The sequence below is a fragment of the Rhincodon typus genome, chromosome 29, assembly GCF_021869965.1.
Source record: "Rhincodon typus isolate 14 chromosome 29, sRhiTyp1.1, whole genome shotgun sequence".
NCBI classification, from domain to species: domain Eukaryota; kingdom Metazoa; phylum Chordata; class Chondrichthyes; order Orectolobiformes; family Rhincodontidae; genus Rhincodon; species Rhincodon typus.
The window spans coordinates 26,613,686-26,632,020 of NC_063360.1; the positions used below are offsets into that span (position 1 = coordinate 26,613,686).

The 18,335-nt window shown below is 38.6% G+C and overlaps 1 pseudogene; it reads right to left on the reverse strand.

Annotated features, from left to right (window-relative positions):
• Window positions 1–593: 593 nt before the first annotated feature.
• LOC109919886 lies at window positions 594–14,295 on the reverse strand (annotated as a pseudogene).
• Between the last annotated feature and the right edge of the window lie 4,040 nt (window positions 14,296–18,335).

The window sequence follows — 18,335 nt, forward strand, 5'->3', positions numbered from 1 at the left end:
TGATGTATATACATATTAAAAATGCTACGAGGAGCCCCCTCCAACATCTGGATAGCCAGAACACTCAAGCTCAGTCACTACCTCATAAAATATTAGGCAGTGAGGGACTATGTTAATAGTTGGTAGCTGAAGAGATCACAAATGGCTTACAGCAATTGCTAGTAAACCTACAAAACTACATTTTTGATGGTGAATAGACTGTAAACTCTCCAAAAGGGGACAACTTTCTCTCAACATGATGTGGAGAGGTCAACTGATGCTGGGACCAATATACCAGCTGCAATGTTTACTAAGTTGGCAACTGCCCTCATTTGCTAGGTAGTCTACCAAAATACTTTCATAAGATATTCATATTCATGGGGGTTAGCTGACTTTTGCCATATCCCGTTACAAAGTAATTCATTAAAGCAACAGTGCATATCAATATGATATCAATGCTCTTATTTGATTAAAATAAAGACACAAAAAAGCCATATTATCATCACCTCATTTGATAAACTAGCCTGTGTTATACATCTGTTGACAGTTAGCATTGCTTATCAGTTGATGGTTGCTTAAAATATTAACTGTTCTACTTCTTTGATCTTTTAGAGCTGGTCATTGAGCCAAACAAGAAGTTATCTTAGAATAACACAATGGAACAAAACAAAGATTGTCCTATCAGAAACATATAATCTTGATTAAGCTTTCAAAGTGTTTAAAACTTTATTGGTGTTGTGTCTGATGAAGTAATTTCACACTATGAAATACTTGCTGTCACTTTTACAACTAAAGTGAGTGACACGTCGTATTACCTTGAATCAGTGATACAATTCACACTTGCATTATCTAGAATACTCCATTCTTTTCCTACTCTTTAAACACCTAAAAATCAAAATGTCCAGGGCTTGGCATCATTATGCCACATTTCACTGTCATGCAATTCTCAGATTGCAGTGCATCTCTGTACAACTCACATGCATCAATGCACAATACAATATTTTGTGAAAGAATACAATTTCTAATCTTTTATTGTCTGTTTTAAAATCTTACATCAAATATTTTATACCCTAATGTACAATAAAAGATTATTCAAATTAGAAAGTTGTGAATACATAAAGTAAATAAATAGAAGAACCATAAAACCGAATCAATAAACTTTTGAATAAATGCTATTGTGAAAATATTCTTCAAAAAAAAGTTTTGATATCACAGCAGTTTAAAAAAAAAACAAATATTAAACTATTCAGGATCTATTTTAACAAACATTTAACTGTTCATTTTAATGAGATGCAGCAAGAATATTTTAGGATTTGTTTCTTCTAGTATTGTCAGGTAAATACTTTGTCACAGGACTCCCACTTATAATAATCATAAAGTTGATTTTTTTTGTAAATTACTGGCTCTGAGGTAAAGGTTTTCCTGTATTCTGGTACATATTAGAAATGTAAACTGAAAAAAAAAGAGGTAGATTGCCAGCAATGAATTGAAAATCTTGTGCTAGATGGAAAAATAACTTCATAATTTGGGTTTCTAGCATTTGTTGGGAGCACATAGGCAGAATTATTACCTCTGTGTTGAAAGGAATTTTATGGAAGCATATGAATCAGTCTGATTATGTCCCTGCTGCATGTGACAAACCAGAAAAAACAACTGAATTGTATGCATAACAGTGAAAAATATATCATTTAAGAATTGAAACCAATATTATCAATCATAATTGAAAACAAAACTATATGGTACATATTCCAACTTTTCAGTATTTTTATCCAAGAGTCTTTCCCTGTAGTTATTAAGTGACATTTTCACTACAGAATCTTTCTAAAAGTAGTAGTTTGGTTTGAAGCTTTCAAAGTTCAGTGTGACTTGAACAGTTGATCAACATGAAGATACCAAAAGTAGGAACTAGCATCTACAGTCTATCAGTATTAAAACGCAGCTTTTATTTACATAGTGGAACCAATTGAGATCTAATGGCTGTAAAACCATCATAAGGCAGAGAGGGTAGTTGCAATATGTCTAAACAATGCAATTAAGGTGAATGAGAAGTGTTAATGCTGTAGAACTACTGGGAGAGAGGAGCAGGATAGATGCTGTATTGTTTCAGTACTGCACTATCTTAATAGGTTTATCGTTGCAGTTCAATAATGAATTGCATTTGGAATGTTTTCCTGCCATTCTTTGATGAATGATTTGATTTTATGGCTTCAGTAAATTGCTTTAAAAATGTAGAATAAAGTTGTTCCCAAAGTTTGATGCTAAATTCATTTTTATGCAATTATCTGAAACTATTTGAGAATACACAGAATGTAGGCAGACAGAAGATCCATAAAATCATAAGAATTTGGAACAGGAGCAGGCTATGTGCCCAATCAAGTCTGCTCCACTACTCAACAAGATCATGCTTAATCTAACTGTAGCCTTATCAACAATTTTCCTGCTTGTTCCCCATAATTCTTGTTGATCACTAATCTGTCTATCTCAGCCTTAAGCATACTTAATGACCTACCATCTTGGGGTAGTGAATTCTAAAGAAAAATTACCCTAAAAAAAAGTTGGACTTCATCTTTGTTAGTGGGAGACCCCTTTAAACCGTAACCTTTAGTTTGAGATTCTCCAATGAGAGAAAGTGTCCTCAGCATCTACCTTGTCAAATTCCTTCAGAATTTTATGTTTCAATAAGATTACCTTTCACATTTTAAGTTCAAATGCACATGGTATTGTCTAATCACTTGTGATTGTCAACATAGCTCACTGAGGAATTCTTATGAGATTCATCAAATGCTGTTACATTTCACATTCTTGATTTTTTTATTAGTTTATTTAACAGTGTTTTGCTAAACTATGTGTTATATCTATTTCATCTATACTTCATTCATTTCATGGACTGTAATCACTATCATCAATTGAAAATAATGCAAGCCTGTCAGTAAAAATAAGCACTAAGTGGACGCAAAATTGGAGACCTGGGAAGTGGGCTAGCATTAGAATAGTTTAGAATGTTAGTTTAACTATTACTCTGCATGGAATGAATTAGTTTTGAATATTGCACTGACCTCATTTTAGTTTTTCCTAATGGTGTCGGAGTCTATTCTTATATTTCATAGTGGCATCAGTCAAAGATATTGCCTTTTAATTAAATTTTTGATCTGCCAAGAACAGTATGAAGATCTCATTCATCTTATAGCAAAAATCAAATTTGAAATCCATCCAGCTGATCTTTCAGCAACGAGTTGTCATATGGCTGGAAACAGGCGATATCAGAGGTCTGATGGTTGAGATTCATCACTGTTTGTTGTGTCAGAAGGTTGAGAACTAAGAGATGACACTTCAACACTACTACAAGTGAAGTGTGATCTTCCTCCAGAAAAACCTGTCTGTGCAAAAAAATTTTTAAATTAAAAAAATACAAATTTCTTCAAGATTAAAAAAAGCTGAAATTTACAAGAAAAAGGAAAGAAATGGTGAAATCCTTAAGAAAAAAAATAACAATGTAGAAGTGATTATCTACAGATGAAAGGAGGAGAGAGGGGCAAAATTCAAGATCTACAGTTACCTTGATCTCAAAAATCCAAGGCAACCTATCTGCCACTTGAGACTTTTCCAAATTTCTTTGTCAGGGGTAGAGTCTCCAACCATCCCATTCAAGCCAAGTGCCATAAGAAAAAGGGGCAAGGGGATGGGGGAAGGTGGTGACAGAATGGAATCTAAAATGGGGATTCTCCACATTGGGGTTATCATTTGACTGGCTCTAATTTAAAGTCAAAATCAAATTTAACCCTGGAACCCACATGTTGAGTGAGAAGAGAATTTTCTTGGGCGAGGAGGACCTGGCTGGGCTTGTGGAGTCTCAGTAATCCTAAGCAATCCAAGCTATGACAGCCAAAGAGTCTTACTTTGCATCGCCTGGTTAGATAGATACTGGGAATATACCCTTTAATGTGGTTGTGCCTACCTGTAGTGGAAGGTCACTAAGGTCTTCCCATGGTGGCCAGTATCTCTGCACTTCAACAGGGTTGCACTGTGAATCAACTTTCTGTGGTAGTGGACTGGTAGCTATCATCAGAGTTCCAACTAACCCCTGAATATCCTGTTGAAGAAGAATCAGATACAACAGCATGGTTTTTCCCAGGAAAACAATGTTGGTGATGCTTCATTTGTAGTGGAGTAAAACATTTCAGCTTTGCCTTTGATTTGTTGTTTTTGCATAAAAACACTATGTAATAATTAACTACTTTTGAGAACCTCTGGAACATTGTGTTGACAAAAAGTAAAAAGAAACGATAAGTGTAATTTACATAATGTGCTTAGTTATTTTTTTAAAAGTGAAAAAAATCTTTTTTCTTGAATGAATTTTATAACAGAAAAATAGAGCAATGGGTCACTACTAGGAAAAGCTTTTCAAAATGCTAGTAGTTGAAAATGCATAGGATGCACTGCATGGTACAGAAATAGTTATTTAGTCCAACCAGTCCATAATCCGTTCAAGCTTACGCCCATCTTTTCTCATTTAAATCTGTGATAGTAACCATCTGTTTCCTCCTTTCTCATGTCTAGTTTCCCCTTAAACCCATCTATAGGTAAAGTCGCCAAAAGGGTTACTCTCTCATTAGGGAAGAAATAACTGGTGGTGAATTTAACTTGAGGGTCATCATGCCTCAGGTAAGGGTTAGAAGGACCTTCATGATAACCTCAGCTAGTTTGGTAATGGGATGTGTGCTGTTGGCATCACTCTGCATTGTAAGCCAGTTGTCCAGCCAAATAAACTAACTCACCCCCTATCAATATTGCTCACTCCAACTACTCTGTGATAACAGGCTCCTCAGCATCTTTTTGGGTGAGGAAGTTCCTTTTAATTCCTATTCATATTAGATTTCTTGGTGACTGTCTTATTTGTGGCCTCTAGTTGTGCTGTTCTCAAAACATCTGATAATTTTAAAGACTTGTATTAGGTCATCCCTCAGCCTTCTATTTTTAAAAGAAAAAAGGGTACCAGCCTGCCAATCATCATTTCCTGATTTTTTTTAAAAAAGATTTATTCATTCACAGGATGAAAGCATCACTAGCTGGACCAGCATTTATTGCCCATCCCTAATTGCCTAGAGGGCAGTTAAGATGCAACCACATTGCTGTGGGTCTGGAGTCTTATGTAGGCCAGACCAGGTAAGGATGGCAGATTTATCTTCCCTGCATGACATTAACAAACCAGATAGGTTTTTCCTTACAATTGGCAATGGTTTCATGGTCATCATTAGATTCTTGATTCCAGATTATTATTGGAATTCAAATGCCACCATCTGTCATGGCAGGATTCAAAGCCAGGTCCCCACAGCATCACCTGGGTCTCTCTAATAGTCTAGCAAAATACCCTAGGTCATCAACTATCCAAATACGTACTCCCAAATTCCTGATACCATCCTTGGATATCTTCTTTGCATCCTCTTCAATCTCCTTTTTAATAATATGGCAACTAGACTTGCACTCAATGCTCTAAATGTGGCCTAACCAAGGTTTTATGCATACCTAACATGACTTACTGACTTCTCATTCCTATTCCTTAGGCCTCATAATTAGTTTCCTTTTTTGTTATAGACTTGCTAACCTTTTGTGCAACGTTAATGACTGATGTACTCCAAACCCATTTCTTTCTCTAACCCAACTAGATTTGTACCTTCCACTTAAGTTACCTCCCTATTCTTCATGCCTTTCCCCTCACACCATGGTTCACTCTGTCAATAGAGTAAAGAACATCCATTTGTAGCCAGTTAGGTCCCTGGTCTGTTAAATTGAACTATATTTCAGGCAATGGAGGGAATACTCAGATTAGTGAAGGGGAAATTGCCTAAGGATTCCACTCCTGATTGCTCTCAGGAACCAGTGTTGATTGTTTATTGAAAGCTACACGCAGAGTAAGGATTAGTTTTGGCTATGATGCCCACCATGATCAGAAAAAAAAAGCATCTGACACACACACACACACACACGATTTACTTGAAAAAAATGTCTGTTTAAATTAGTTAATGAGATAACTTCCATTGATGGAAGTTATGTCGGAGGAGGGAAAAGGTGCGGCAGATTATTGCTACTGTCACATAGAAATTAAGACTTACTGCTTTATTCCTGTCACACGGGTCCATATGTTTCGGCATTATACTCTTCTTTTTATCCTTGCACCGTTTATTTTGAAACCAGACCCTGATAACCCTCGAGTTGAGCCCTGTCATCTCCATCAGCTGCTGCTTCATGAGTGCATCCGGTCGGGGGTTTGCAGCATAACAGGTCCGTAATGTGAGCAGCTGCTGCTCATTCAGTACCGTCCGCATGCGAGTTATCTTATCGGAGTGGTTTGGAGCTCGCAGTGCTGGCTGACGGGCCTTGACTTTCCCTAATAAGAAATAAAACGTTCCACAAAAACAAAAAACTGAGGAAGAGGGAGATTGTCACTGAAAAATATCTTCATATCTCTAGGAACGGATCGATGAGCCGAGATGAGTGTCAGACAGGGCCTCTCGAAGAAATTAACACAGAAATGCAGAGTGTGACCCTGCATGGTAAAAGACTTAAATAAAGCTGAGAATCAAGTACACAGTCGAGGGACGGCAGCAGCAAACCTCATCAAGACAAACATTTACAAAAATTACAACAGGAAGATCACTACAGCCCCAATTAATGATAAAGACCGGAGAAGATTTAGTTAAAATAAAAGTACACTGCAGAAATGCTACTGAAAGGGTTAATAGAACCAGATAACAAGACAGATCAGTCATTTACCCTTCAAATATTTTCCCCATTTAAATACGTAAAGAAATAATCAGCCAGTTAGGGAATTTCCAGAAGAAATCTGGAACTCACAGAAACCAATTCTCTCTGATCTTTGAACGCGATCAGCTGCTCAGGTGAATTTACATCATTAACTGGCAGATTTCTAACTACATGATCAATTCCACAGTGGGGGCAGGCTGGATATGCACTGGTGCTGATAAGCACTGCACACAGTACATGATATCAGTAGCACATGGTGATGTCAGCAGAGCATGTAAAGACATATTCTGAAGCCGGTCAAAAGTCGCTGGCCCCTGTCTGCACATGTATCGGGGGTGGTGGTCATTTTGTTGCTCAACATAATTACTCCGATGAAATTAACGCCAGTCATTTGAGGAACATCTCCTGTTACACTGGTATCGTATTCTCATTTCCTGTCTAATCAACCTCCCCTTGACACTACATTGCTGCCATCACATTTTTGCTGTAATATAAACGCTGCCTTGGTATTCTTGCCAAAGCAATAAAGATTAATCTCAAATGTCTTCTTCAGAGGGAAACGTAATAAAATGTAACCCAATGCTTTATTACAATAAGAAGAACAACCAGTTATGCTGTTGAAAGATGCTGTGGAATTGGAACACGATAAAAGAGGCACTTGTGCATTTTACAGCAAAGCTTCTACTTGAAACAGTTCTGTTATGTAGATATAACACAAATAAGATGGTAAACATTGGGTTCCAAATTTAACAAGGCACCCGATAAGTCTGCATCTTATTTGGCATTATTATCATCTTTCTACATGAGAGTTTGTACAATTAAATCTGAGCACGAACATCAACTGACCTGATAGATACAGGCTTCTATCATCTTGTCCAGCTCTCAAAAGAAGATCCTGTTGAATAAAGCTGGGATCTGGAAGCCAGGCATCCTCAATACAGTAGGGTCCATCAAATCGCAGTCTGCACTCTTCTCCAGGCAGAAGTCGTCGATTGCAGGCAACACAACGGAAACATTGTTGGTGATAGATGAGGCCTCTAGCACGGAACACTAGATCTGAAGATAACAATCCAGCTTGACATTGAGCACACCTCACAGAAAATTTTCTGAAGAACAGTGGAAAAATGAGAAGAACATAAACCTGCCTTGTAGTTTCAGTCTCACAAAAAAACTTTAAAGCTGCATCATTTCAGGCTGAAGGGAATTATTGAAGCACCTTTGAAAGATTTGGCTGTCATGATGTTGCATTTGCCATTATTAGTCCTCTGAAACAGATTGCAACTTCAGGGGCTGGATTGAATCCAGTACATGCAGAGGAAACCATGACAGCTAGGGCTCACTCAATCATGGGATAAACCCCAGATCAGTTGCAAGGTGGCAGGAAAACCTTCTCAACTTAAAATGGAAGGTGGAAAGAGCTGTATAGTGATTTCAATCACCATCACCAGAATGTTGATTCGCTTCTTTAATAAACAAATTAACTCCCACTATTTGTCAGCCCATCAAATTTGGTTGCAGCTCAGGGACTATGTGGAGGTTACATAGGTTTCATGCACGCTTGGGTTTGCTGGCAACCTTGCAACTGAAGGAAGGGGTTCTGTTCTTCCCTACCGAACACCATATGCTTAGTTGAAGGATTCAGCATCATGCAAAAGCACAACCACTGAAGGCCACCCTCCTTCAATTACTTCCCACATCTCTGCTCACTCCTGTGACCCCTGACCTGTGACCCCCTTCACACCTTCATTCATCTGAGGCCTCAGGTTCCTCTGTGACTGTGGATCCTCGATGGATGCAGTGTCACCATCAGCTTCCAGCTCTGCTGGGCCTGCTCGCTTGCGAAGCTGCCGGTCTTTGATTTGCCAGCAGCTCTTGGCTGGTGAGTATTTCTATCACTGGAGACTTTTATCAGAGAGAAGGTCAGGTGAAGACCAATTAAATTTCTGAAGGGAATTTGGTTTCTTTAGTCCTCCCCAATGAATTAACAGGGCTCCCCACCAGTTTTACAAACAGTGGATGAGACCCTCAAGAGCTTGACAAAATCCTGGCTCTGGATTCTCTGTATGTGTACAGTTGACATGGAAATTCAGAAGTTTTCAGACATTTTCTGAATGATGTGCTTCTGAGCTACCTTGACTGCAAACATATAGATGCCACTGAATTGACAAGGGTATTCACTGTTTTATATTCTCAGTTTTACTGTAAATCCCTTAAAGCAGTTACTTTATTGAATGAGGTGTTACTGGGTTTTGAACACTCAGTAAGTTTACAGTCATTGCAAAGTTCCTCATTAGCCCTTTGAAAATCAATTATGTATTTGTTGAATGTCAATTGCTCATTTATAATAAACAATACAACATTTTAAACAGTATGTAAAAGATTTCTGATGGCCTGCTCTGTGCATTCAAAACATTTAATTCACAATATCTGTAAGATTTAGCATATATGTGAGAATACTGCAATCTGATTGGCTGCTCACTTGGCTCAATGGCAGCACTGTTGCTGGATGTTTGGAGATGTTCTTGACTTGTTGGCAGGTGCAAACTAGCATCAGGAAAGGATACTCCATACCATAGAAGTGGTTAAATTTATGTGAGCAAGATTCTTTGAGGACAGTTAATTTGGCATCAACCTGAAAACCAATCTATCATCTTCGACTACTCCAACCCACCTCCAAACTCTGTCCAATGCTGCAAACTACACAGAAGGGTTTAATAAATCCAAAGCAAGGAAGGGGTAAAGGCAATTATTATGTTGAGGTCAGGGTTGTATTTGGTCATGATGTTTCTCATGGCTTAAAAACCTACAAATAACCATTATACTGGTTCGCACTTTAAACTGATTTGGGACACTGATAGTGATGTCCACAGCAAGAGTAGCTGCAGTTAAGGAAGAGAATAAATTTTATTAATAATATTAATGTTTAGAATAGGAGTTAGACATAGAGCTGCTAGAACATAGAACATAATAGAGAATATAAATAGGAAATGGCCATTCAAGCTCAGCCTTTTAATATGTTCGTTACTGAATTTCTAGATCAGTACCCTGTTCCTGCTTTCATCCCACACCCTTTGATCCCTCTAGCCCTAGGAACTACATATATTTTCTTCTTGAAGATATTCAGTATTTTGTCCTCAACTGCTTTCTGTGACAGAGAATTCTACAAGCATACCACTCTCTGGGTGACAAAACTTCTCCCCATCTCAGCCCTAAATGGCCAACCCATTTCCTTAGACTGTGGCCCCTGTTTCTGGACTCTGCGGTGATCTGGACCAATTTTCCTGAATTTACCTGATCTAGTCATGTTAGAATTTTACAAGTTTTGGAGATTCTCCCCTCATTCTTCTAAAGTACAGTGAAAACAGTCCTAACCAATCCAATCTCTTTTCAGGTATCAGTCCTACCATCCCAGGAATCAGTGTGGTAAACCTTTGTTGCATTCCCTCCATAGTCAGAACATCCTGCCACATATAAGGAAACCAAAGCTCTGTACAGTACTCCAAGTGTGGTCTCACCAAGCTCCTGTACAACTGCAGCAAGACATTCCTGTCCCTGTATTCAAATCCTCTTGCTATAAAGACCAGCATACCATTTGCCTTCTTCACTGCCCGATGCACCTGCATGTCTACCAATACTATAGCTACAACCTGTAAAATCTGTGTGATGTTCAGTAAACTGAAATCAAGCACTTTGGCAGCCTGCACCTGAATTTTGCATTAAGGTCATTAAATCTTTGAGTTAAATCAGTAGCTGTCCTATATTGTAGCTAGGGCGACTGAGTAGTGTTCAAGCTAAACAGCTATTGACTGAACCCGAGCTCTGTACTCTGTCCCAGAACTCCTAACCACTTGCCAAATCAACGATTGCACCCACATCTTAAATATAACAGTTTGGTGAAGCCTAAACGATTTTATGCTGCCTGTACTGCCAAATCAGGAAGAATATTTCAGTATAATTTCATTTTAGAAAGTATTTTCTGCATTGACTTAGGATGGAGAAAGGATGCAGCCCAAATATTAACATTTTCCAGCAGTATCTGGAAGAAGAACACAGAGATTCTGCAAAGGCGATCATGAGAGACATTCTAGGTGTTTTTTCCTTGTGCAAAGCAGATGGTAATGAGATAATACCAGCAATAAATCTGTATCTATATATTTTAGGCATTTACTGCTATGGGTGATCACCACCAGATTGCAGTATGTATCTACCTGGTGGGAGAGTGGTCATTTCTTGCAGTTATAAGGACAGTAAAGAGATCTGACTGAAATTCTGCCCAGTGATGAGGTGGAGTCAGGTTGCAAAGAGTACCCTTGACCTTCCATTTCAACAATTTTTCAGTCTTAACTGTGTCATTTTATGAGGCAACATGGGAATAACAGTTGCTTATTCACAGAAAATTAGAGGGCCAATGAAGTGGCTCCACTGTTGCACATAGAACAACACCCAGGATATAACTGACCAAGGCCTAGAAATAAATCTTCAGCCTTTCATCTTCTTCAGGAACATTTGAGAAAGCTGATTGACATGAAAGGGAAGGGAAAGTGAATGAAGAAAATGAAAACAAGAAGGACTTACACATATACGTTCTATACACTATAAAAACAGAAAGCAGGAATAACAACATTTCATCTGAAGACAATGTTTGATCTTGACTTCTCATGTGCAATACCGTGGAATGTTCACTAGTATTCAATTAAGATTTGAATAATAAGAAAATGATGGATGTGATTGCTTACTTGAAATAGTCAGTCTTGCAGTAGGTCTTTCCTTCTCTCAAGAAGCAGGTGCAGGTTTCATTAAGATATTGATTGCATACAACACACTTGAGACAGGCTGCATGCCACTCCAAATTAGGATAGACTCTCAGAATATATGGATCAGTAATGTGTTTACTGCAGCCAAAACATACAGATGTTGAGTCTTCTCCTGCAATACAGCGTATTAAAAATTTATTGTAATGCAATCATTCTTCAGATCACCTTAAGTAAATCAGATCGCAAAAGTATCAAAGGCATGTATAGACGGAGCACATTCTGAACAGTTAATATGGATGTATTGAGAAGCTGTGAGTGGCATGTAAGGAAAAAAAAACTTTTTGTAGTCTGAGTGAATCCCAAAAAGTTAGTTAGTTTTGACATATAACTGCTATTGTTATCTGGACAAATGTGGCAGCAGACTTTATTGTAGCTACTCCTATGAACAACAGTGAGATAAATAACTAGTTAATCTGCCTTGGTATTTGAGGGATAAATGTTAGTCAAACATTGCAAGTATTCTCATTCTTTTTCAAGTCATTTGTGTACCCACTGGGTTTCATTTTGATAATTTATGCGAAAGACAGTAATGCATCACTACGTCAGAACCTCAGTGATATATCATTCTATATTACAGTTGGGCTAGAAGTACTCTCTTCTCTTAGTAATATGAATGGTATTAAAAATAATCGGACTGAAACAAATGGAAAGATTATAAACTCTCTATGTGGATGACATGGTGGGAGCATAGCTTGATAATACAGTTTGTGATCAGTGTAGGTGCCATGGGTAGAATACATATGCATAGTATAAAGGGTAGTCAGTATGAGTGGAACCCTTGACAGTCAATACAGCTGATATAGTTAGCTGTCAGTGTGAGTAGCATTGTAGTCACTATGATCAGTCTGAGTTGAATAATCAGCATTGTGATTGGACAGTCTGTTTGGAATTGGTCCTCGAAGGACGTTCTGGAGGTATCTGGACCCTCCATCTTCACCCATTCTGCCATCCTCAACCCTGCAGGAGTTTAAGCAAGGAGGGTCAAGCATTTTGGCAGGAAACACTCAGAATGTCTGGGCCCTGCAGCTGCAAATGCATCCAGAGTTGCCCACTCAAAGGTCTAACGTCAACAGGCTCCAGTAAAAGGCAGGCTCCCTTCAACTCAGCTGCAGCCATCTAGATGTAGTGTGATGGAAAAGAAGAAGATCTTATGAGGACTCATTGGTGACATTTCATCGTAAGTACATTTACACATTTGTAAATACATTTTAACTTTTCATCATCAGCTATTACAGTGAATGTAATTCTGTCTGCAAGTATAAGAATGAAGGTATAGAGAGTAGTCATCCTTCGTGGTACACTATATTCTAACTCTGTCTGAGCAACAGCTATGCTTTTCAATACTAACTATATTGCATGAAACTTTGTCATGATTGAATAATGGAGCATCAGATATTGTGACGGCTCCCATCCATTTTTAGCCTTTACTTTTATTAAACAGCATGAACCGCACGGATAGACCAAAGCATTAAGCTGCAGTTGAATTTGGGATTAAACAGAGAATGCTGACCTCAGCAGCATCAAAACATTTACAGTTAGTGAAAGATTACCTCATGCAATACAGCTCCATTTAATGAGGTTCACGAAGAGGTCCTGTCTGCATTGCTTTGGTTGAAGCTGTTGCACCATTAGATGCTGAAGTTGTTGTCCTGTTTGAAGAACATCCTCATGGTCTTACTCTGCATAATTCTGTGGCTCTCTTGGATCCCCACTTTCCATCTGACCACCTTGATGTATCCGCCAGTTGTTTGGAGTAGAGATTCTGAGGATCAAGCAATGTCCTCTGTCTGTACAAATTCACACATGACCCTTATGAAAACCTGATGTGGCAGGAGCACTCCTATGTCCCTCATTGACTGCAGCAGAAGATATTGTATTGCAGGTATGCTGTAAAACATGACATGGCATTCTGACCACCTTGGGACTGGGTATAGTACCACTGCCCCTCTCTCATCTGCATGGCATTCTATGGAGGACAAGTAACTGTGGCTTTCCTGTTTGTTTGCTGCATCATAAGGGCACTCCACATCCATTGAAGGCTGATGCTGTTTCTGGACTTGTGAATGCATGGGTTTCACATCTATTCATGTAGTGGTCCTTATTGCAATGGCCACAGGGACCACCACAGCTTCTGTGTGGATCCATTGTGAGCAGTTCCAATGAGCAATGTAAGAAATAAAGAAGTTCCTCAGTAACGCAACCATTCAGCAGTCGTTGCAATCAAAATAATGTTTGTAAAACAACCTACATGGAACGTGGAGGCCTCAACAAGGAAGCCAGTGGGGTGCCTCTACATCAATATTGCACATCGTTGCCCTGATTCAAATGTATTTGTTTCAAGCCTTTTGGCACATATTCAGAATGAGCTTGTATAAATGGTAGCAATAACGAGGATAACTCCTGCCGGCCCCAACCTCCACAGTGACAAGAAAGGCTGTAGTGCATATAGGATGGTGTAGATGTTTTATGGTCCAGTGTGTGAAGTGAGCAGCTCTTGCACCTTTTGCACCGATGGAAATATTGCTTCTTTGGCAACTAGGGCGAATCTGTCCAGCCCACAAAATTTTGCTTGAGCCCCACAGCTATTAGTAAGATTGATTTGTAATGTTGAATAATGAAGAACTCGACCACATTATTCAACATTACCGTCCATTGACATGGTAGGTCCATGCATGAAGCTCACATACAGCGTTCTGTGAGAACAGATGTCTTTCACTTGTTCTATGTGGTGTCTGTTCATTGCTATTGTCCGTTGAAAGACCTCACATCCCACAAATGTGGACCTCCTCCCTCAGAGAATGAAATATGGTAAAAGCTATATTGGTGATTTGGCTGAGAATTGAAGGCAACCATGGTCACACTACACAGAATGAATTGAAGGCTCGGAGCCTCAGTTTAGTTCACCACACCCCCATACCCCAAACCTTCATACTCCTTTCTTCCTTCCTGTCAACCCTATTGGCTTTGATCTTCCCCATGTTCTCATCCAACTGTTGAATTAACTGCTCATCTTCCCACTTTACCCCTGAGCCTCAAGCATGCAGTGTAGTCATACCAGACATAATCATTCACTGCCCCTCCATTGAAGCTAGGTGGTGGTGACTGTCGATGATCTCCTCCCCCCTCCACCTCTCTCTTATAGTATACCTTTCTCTTACATGCACTATCATCTCCCCACCTTGTATGCTGAATCTCTCCCCAATCCCCACCCCCTTCATAGTTATTATGAACCCTGCCTCCCAGTATGCTGCTTCCAATGTCTACAGTTCACCTCTCCAGTGTTCTGATCTCAGCACTGGCCCTTGATAAATCCCGTTGACTCTCACTGGACAGATCCCCTGGACTGACAGTGGTCCACTTCCTGACTGACTTGGTGAGACAGCCCGACTGATGAGGTAACTGGGGCCCTGTACAGCTCCCTAACTGACCTACCATGAATCACACACTGGTTGAACTGGATCTGGAAGATTGATCATGGCCCATTCCCCAGACTACAAAGAGTTGGATTCCCCTACCCTTTACAATTGAAACAGTCGACTGATTGTGTCCCAGACCCTGGACTGATATTGAATGATTTCCTTGACTTACTGTGTCAGTATCCCTGACTGAGGACTACTCCCATTAGACTTTGATACATAGCCATTTTCTTGAAACACATTCAGTGTGTTTGCCGTGTAAGATGCTGGTATTTTGTGAGATTAGGTACTAATAGTTTGCTAAGTGCAAATTAGTATCTGACTGTTCATTACAAAGATTCTGATTTTGCCATTCAAAACTTAATTGCAACATGAGCCTTTTTTCTAGGCATCAAGAATTACATTTTCCTGAACTCCTCATATTTTCCCATCTGACTCACCATTGCCCATGTCATTCAGAGATTGGGAAAATTCACCCTCTATGCAAATTGGCCTAAATCACAGATGATTAGATATTTCTCTGAAGAGAAAACTCAGGAACTATGAAAAAGTAGTTTCAAAATATCAAAGAAGGGGAGGCGATGGCCTAGTGGTATTATCACTGGACTGTTAATCCAGAGACCCAGATAATGTTCTGAGGACCCAGGTTCGAATCCCACCACAGCAGATGGTAGAATTTGAACTCAATGAAATATCTGGAATTAAGAATCTAATGATGACCATGAATCCATTGTCGATTGTTGTAAAAACCCATCTGGTTCACTTTCCTTCACTTCAATGCCCTTTATGGAAGGAAACTGCCATCCTTACCTGGTCTGGCCTACATGTGACTCCAGACCCACAGCAATGCTTAACTGCCCTCTGGGCAATTAGGGATGGGCAATAAATGCTGCCTAGCCAGTGATGCCCTCATCCCATGAATGAATATACAAAACAGTAAAGAGATTAAACACAGATTACCAAGAAAATATAGGTAGCATAAGTACCACAGGAATGACGAAGTTCCTAAGAATAAATAGAAAGAAATCAATGTCATTTAGATGATTTAAATTCTCAAAGTATTCTGATCACGGTGGAGCAGAAAAAATCAACAGTAGATTATAAGTCTGGAGAATTCATGGTCAAACTACGTGATGTTCTGGTCAGATAATACTTTCAGGATTATCTTTAGGTCTGGTCACCTAGGCACAATGGAGACAGTTCAGGGAAGTGCAAGGTTGGTTACTTGTGTCAGACACCTTTGTTATGGCAAAATGTGGTGAAGCTTGAATTTCTCAGCTTTGAAAGATGGCAACTGAGAGATAACTGTGTAAAGGCATATAAGGTAGCAAATATTTGGAAAAGCAATCTGGAACAATTGACTTAAACTAAATTCTGACAGTGACATGGCATGAAATTAAACTAGTAAAAAGAAAGTTCAGGACCAATGTAAACAAGTTTTTGTTTGGAAAGCTTGGAGGAGCTGGTGTTGATTTCTTCAGAAAAAAGGAAGTGGAGAGAAAATTTGATAGAGGTGTTCAAAATTATGAGGAGTCTAGAAAGAGTATACGGGAAGAAATATTTTTGGAGGACCAAAACTCAAAGGACATTGATTTAAGGTGATTGGTAAAAGAATAAATGATGACGTGAAAGAAAATTTATTCATGCAGAGTGTGGTTAAGATCTGGAATACATTGTTTGAGAGTGTGGTGGAGATAGGTTCACCTATGGCTTTCAAAAGGGTATTGGATAAGCATCTGTACAGTAACAATTTGCAGGGCTTTTTGGAAAAGTAAGGAAAATGGAACTAACTATCTTGATCTTGGAGACAGCCAAATGGACATAACAATGCAAATGGTAACCATTGTTTTATTCTATTCCACGATTCTTCTTTATTTTGAATGTATCAAAATATGGAATGGGTTCAAGAGAGCAGTACAGGCAACTTCGCTACAATCTTTTGAGATGGTTGCCATGATAGCAGGTTGTCACATTTTTCAGAACGAATGAGCCAAGATGTTATAATTGAGAAAATTATTTTGTGATTCTGGTGTTTTACCTGTAGAATGGTAATTTCACTTCCATCACAGTTTGTCCACATAACTGTTATAATAATCAAATCTGTCATTCCCAGCATCCTGATATGACAAATCTCTTTACTTAAGGCACAATACTCTCTGTACCATCTTTACTTATAAGGTATCCAGTCAACATCAATTATAAAGCCACGTATTATTTCAACTTGCTGCTCATGACCCATTCATTGAATCTCTGCGTCAAATTAGACAGACAGCTATGTGGCACTGAGTTGGAAGATAATACATCAATCAAATGATTTACAGAAGTCATAAGAACGTCGAAATTGAATCACTGTATCAAACTCTTTTCTTTCTCACAAAACATCTTTCCAAGACATAAAAAGCATCCTTTTTCCCACGTTGTTTACTGTAAGTTGGAAGTTTTATTTGGAAGTTTTGTTTTTGCTATGCCATGGATTATCATTAACGTATTTTACACAAACTATTCTTGTTGGTTTTGACAACAAATAAAATCTTTTGAGTTACATTTGTGCAATTTGGTAATATTTTCCCTCCAAAGTACCAAGGCATATACTTGTTGCGATGAATGTATGTAAACTATTAATATTATACATCATACCAGTGCAAATATTGAATAATCTTTGCAAAAGCATCTGATTTTTGCAATTATGACACTGTAAATCTTGGTACTCTAATAGAGAGCATTATATTGAAAGCTGTTCATGATATCCAAGCGTTAAAGAGAAAAAAGTTTTTAAATTCTTGCATTTATAAAGCACCTTACATGAGCCTAAGATGCCTTAATGTGGTTGCAGCCAATGAGCTATTATTTGAACTGTCTTACACAGTAGGAAAATGTAGATAGTCAATTGCACTCAGCAGGATTGAACAAACAGCAAACAATTATAATTGATAATTGGTTTTATACTGATTTGGCTGAGGGATAAATATTAGACAGAACACCAGGTAAAAATCCCCTGCACTTTTTTTAGATTAGTGCCACAGTCTGTTGCATCCGTATGAGGATACTGAGGGGTCTTGGTTTAATGTCTCATTCAAACGATGACACCTCTGACTGTCCATACAGCACTCCCTTTTATTACTGTATTGAAGTAGTAACCTTTATTATGTGCTCAAGTCCCTTGAGTGGGACTTAAAACACAACCTTCTAATTCAAAGGATACTACTGAATCTCATCTAACTAAATCGAGGCACACTTTCATGTACAATATATGAAACAACCATGCTATGCCAATTATTCAACAGAGATGAGTAAAAACAAAACATACAAGGAACATAAGTAAATTGTAATGCATCAAATGCATCTGTCATGTTTCCTGATTGTT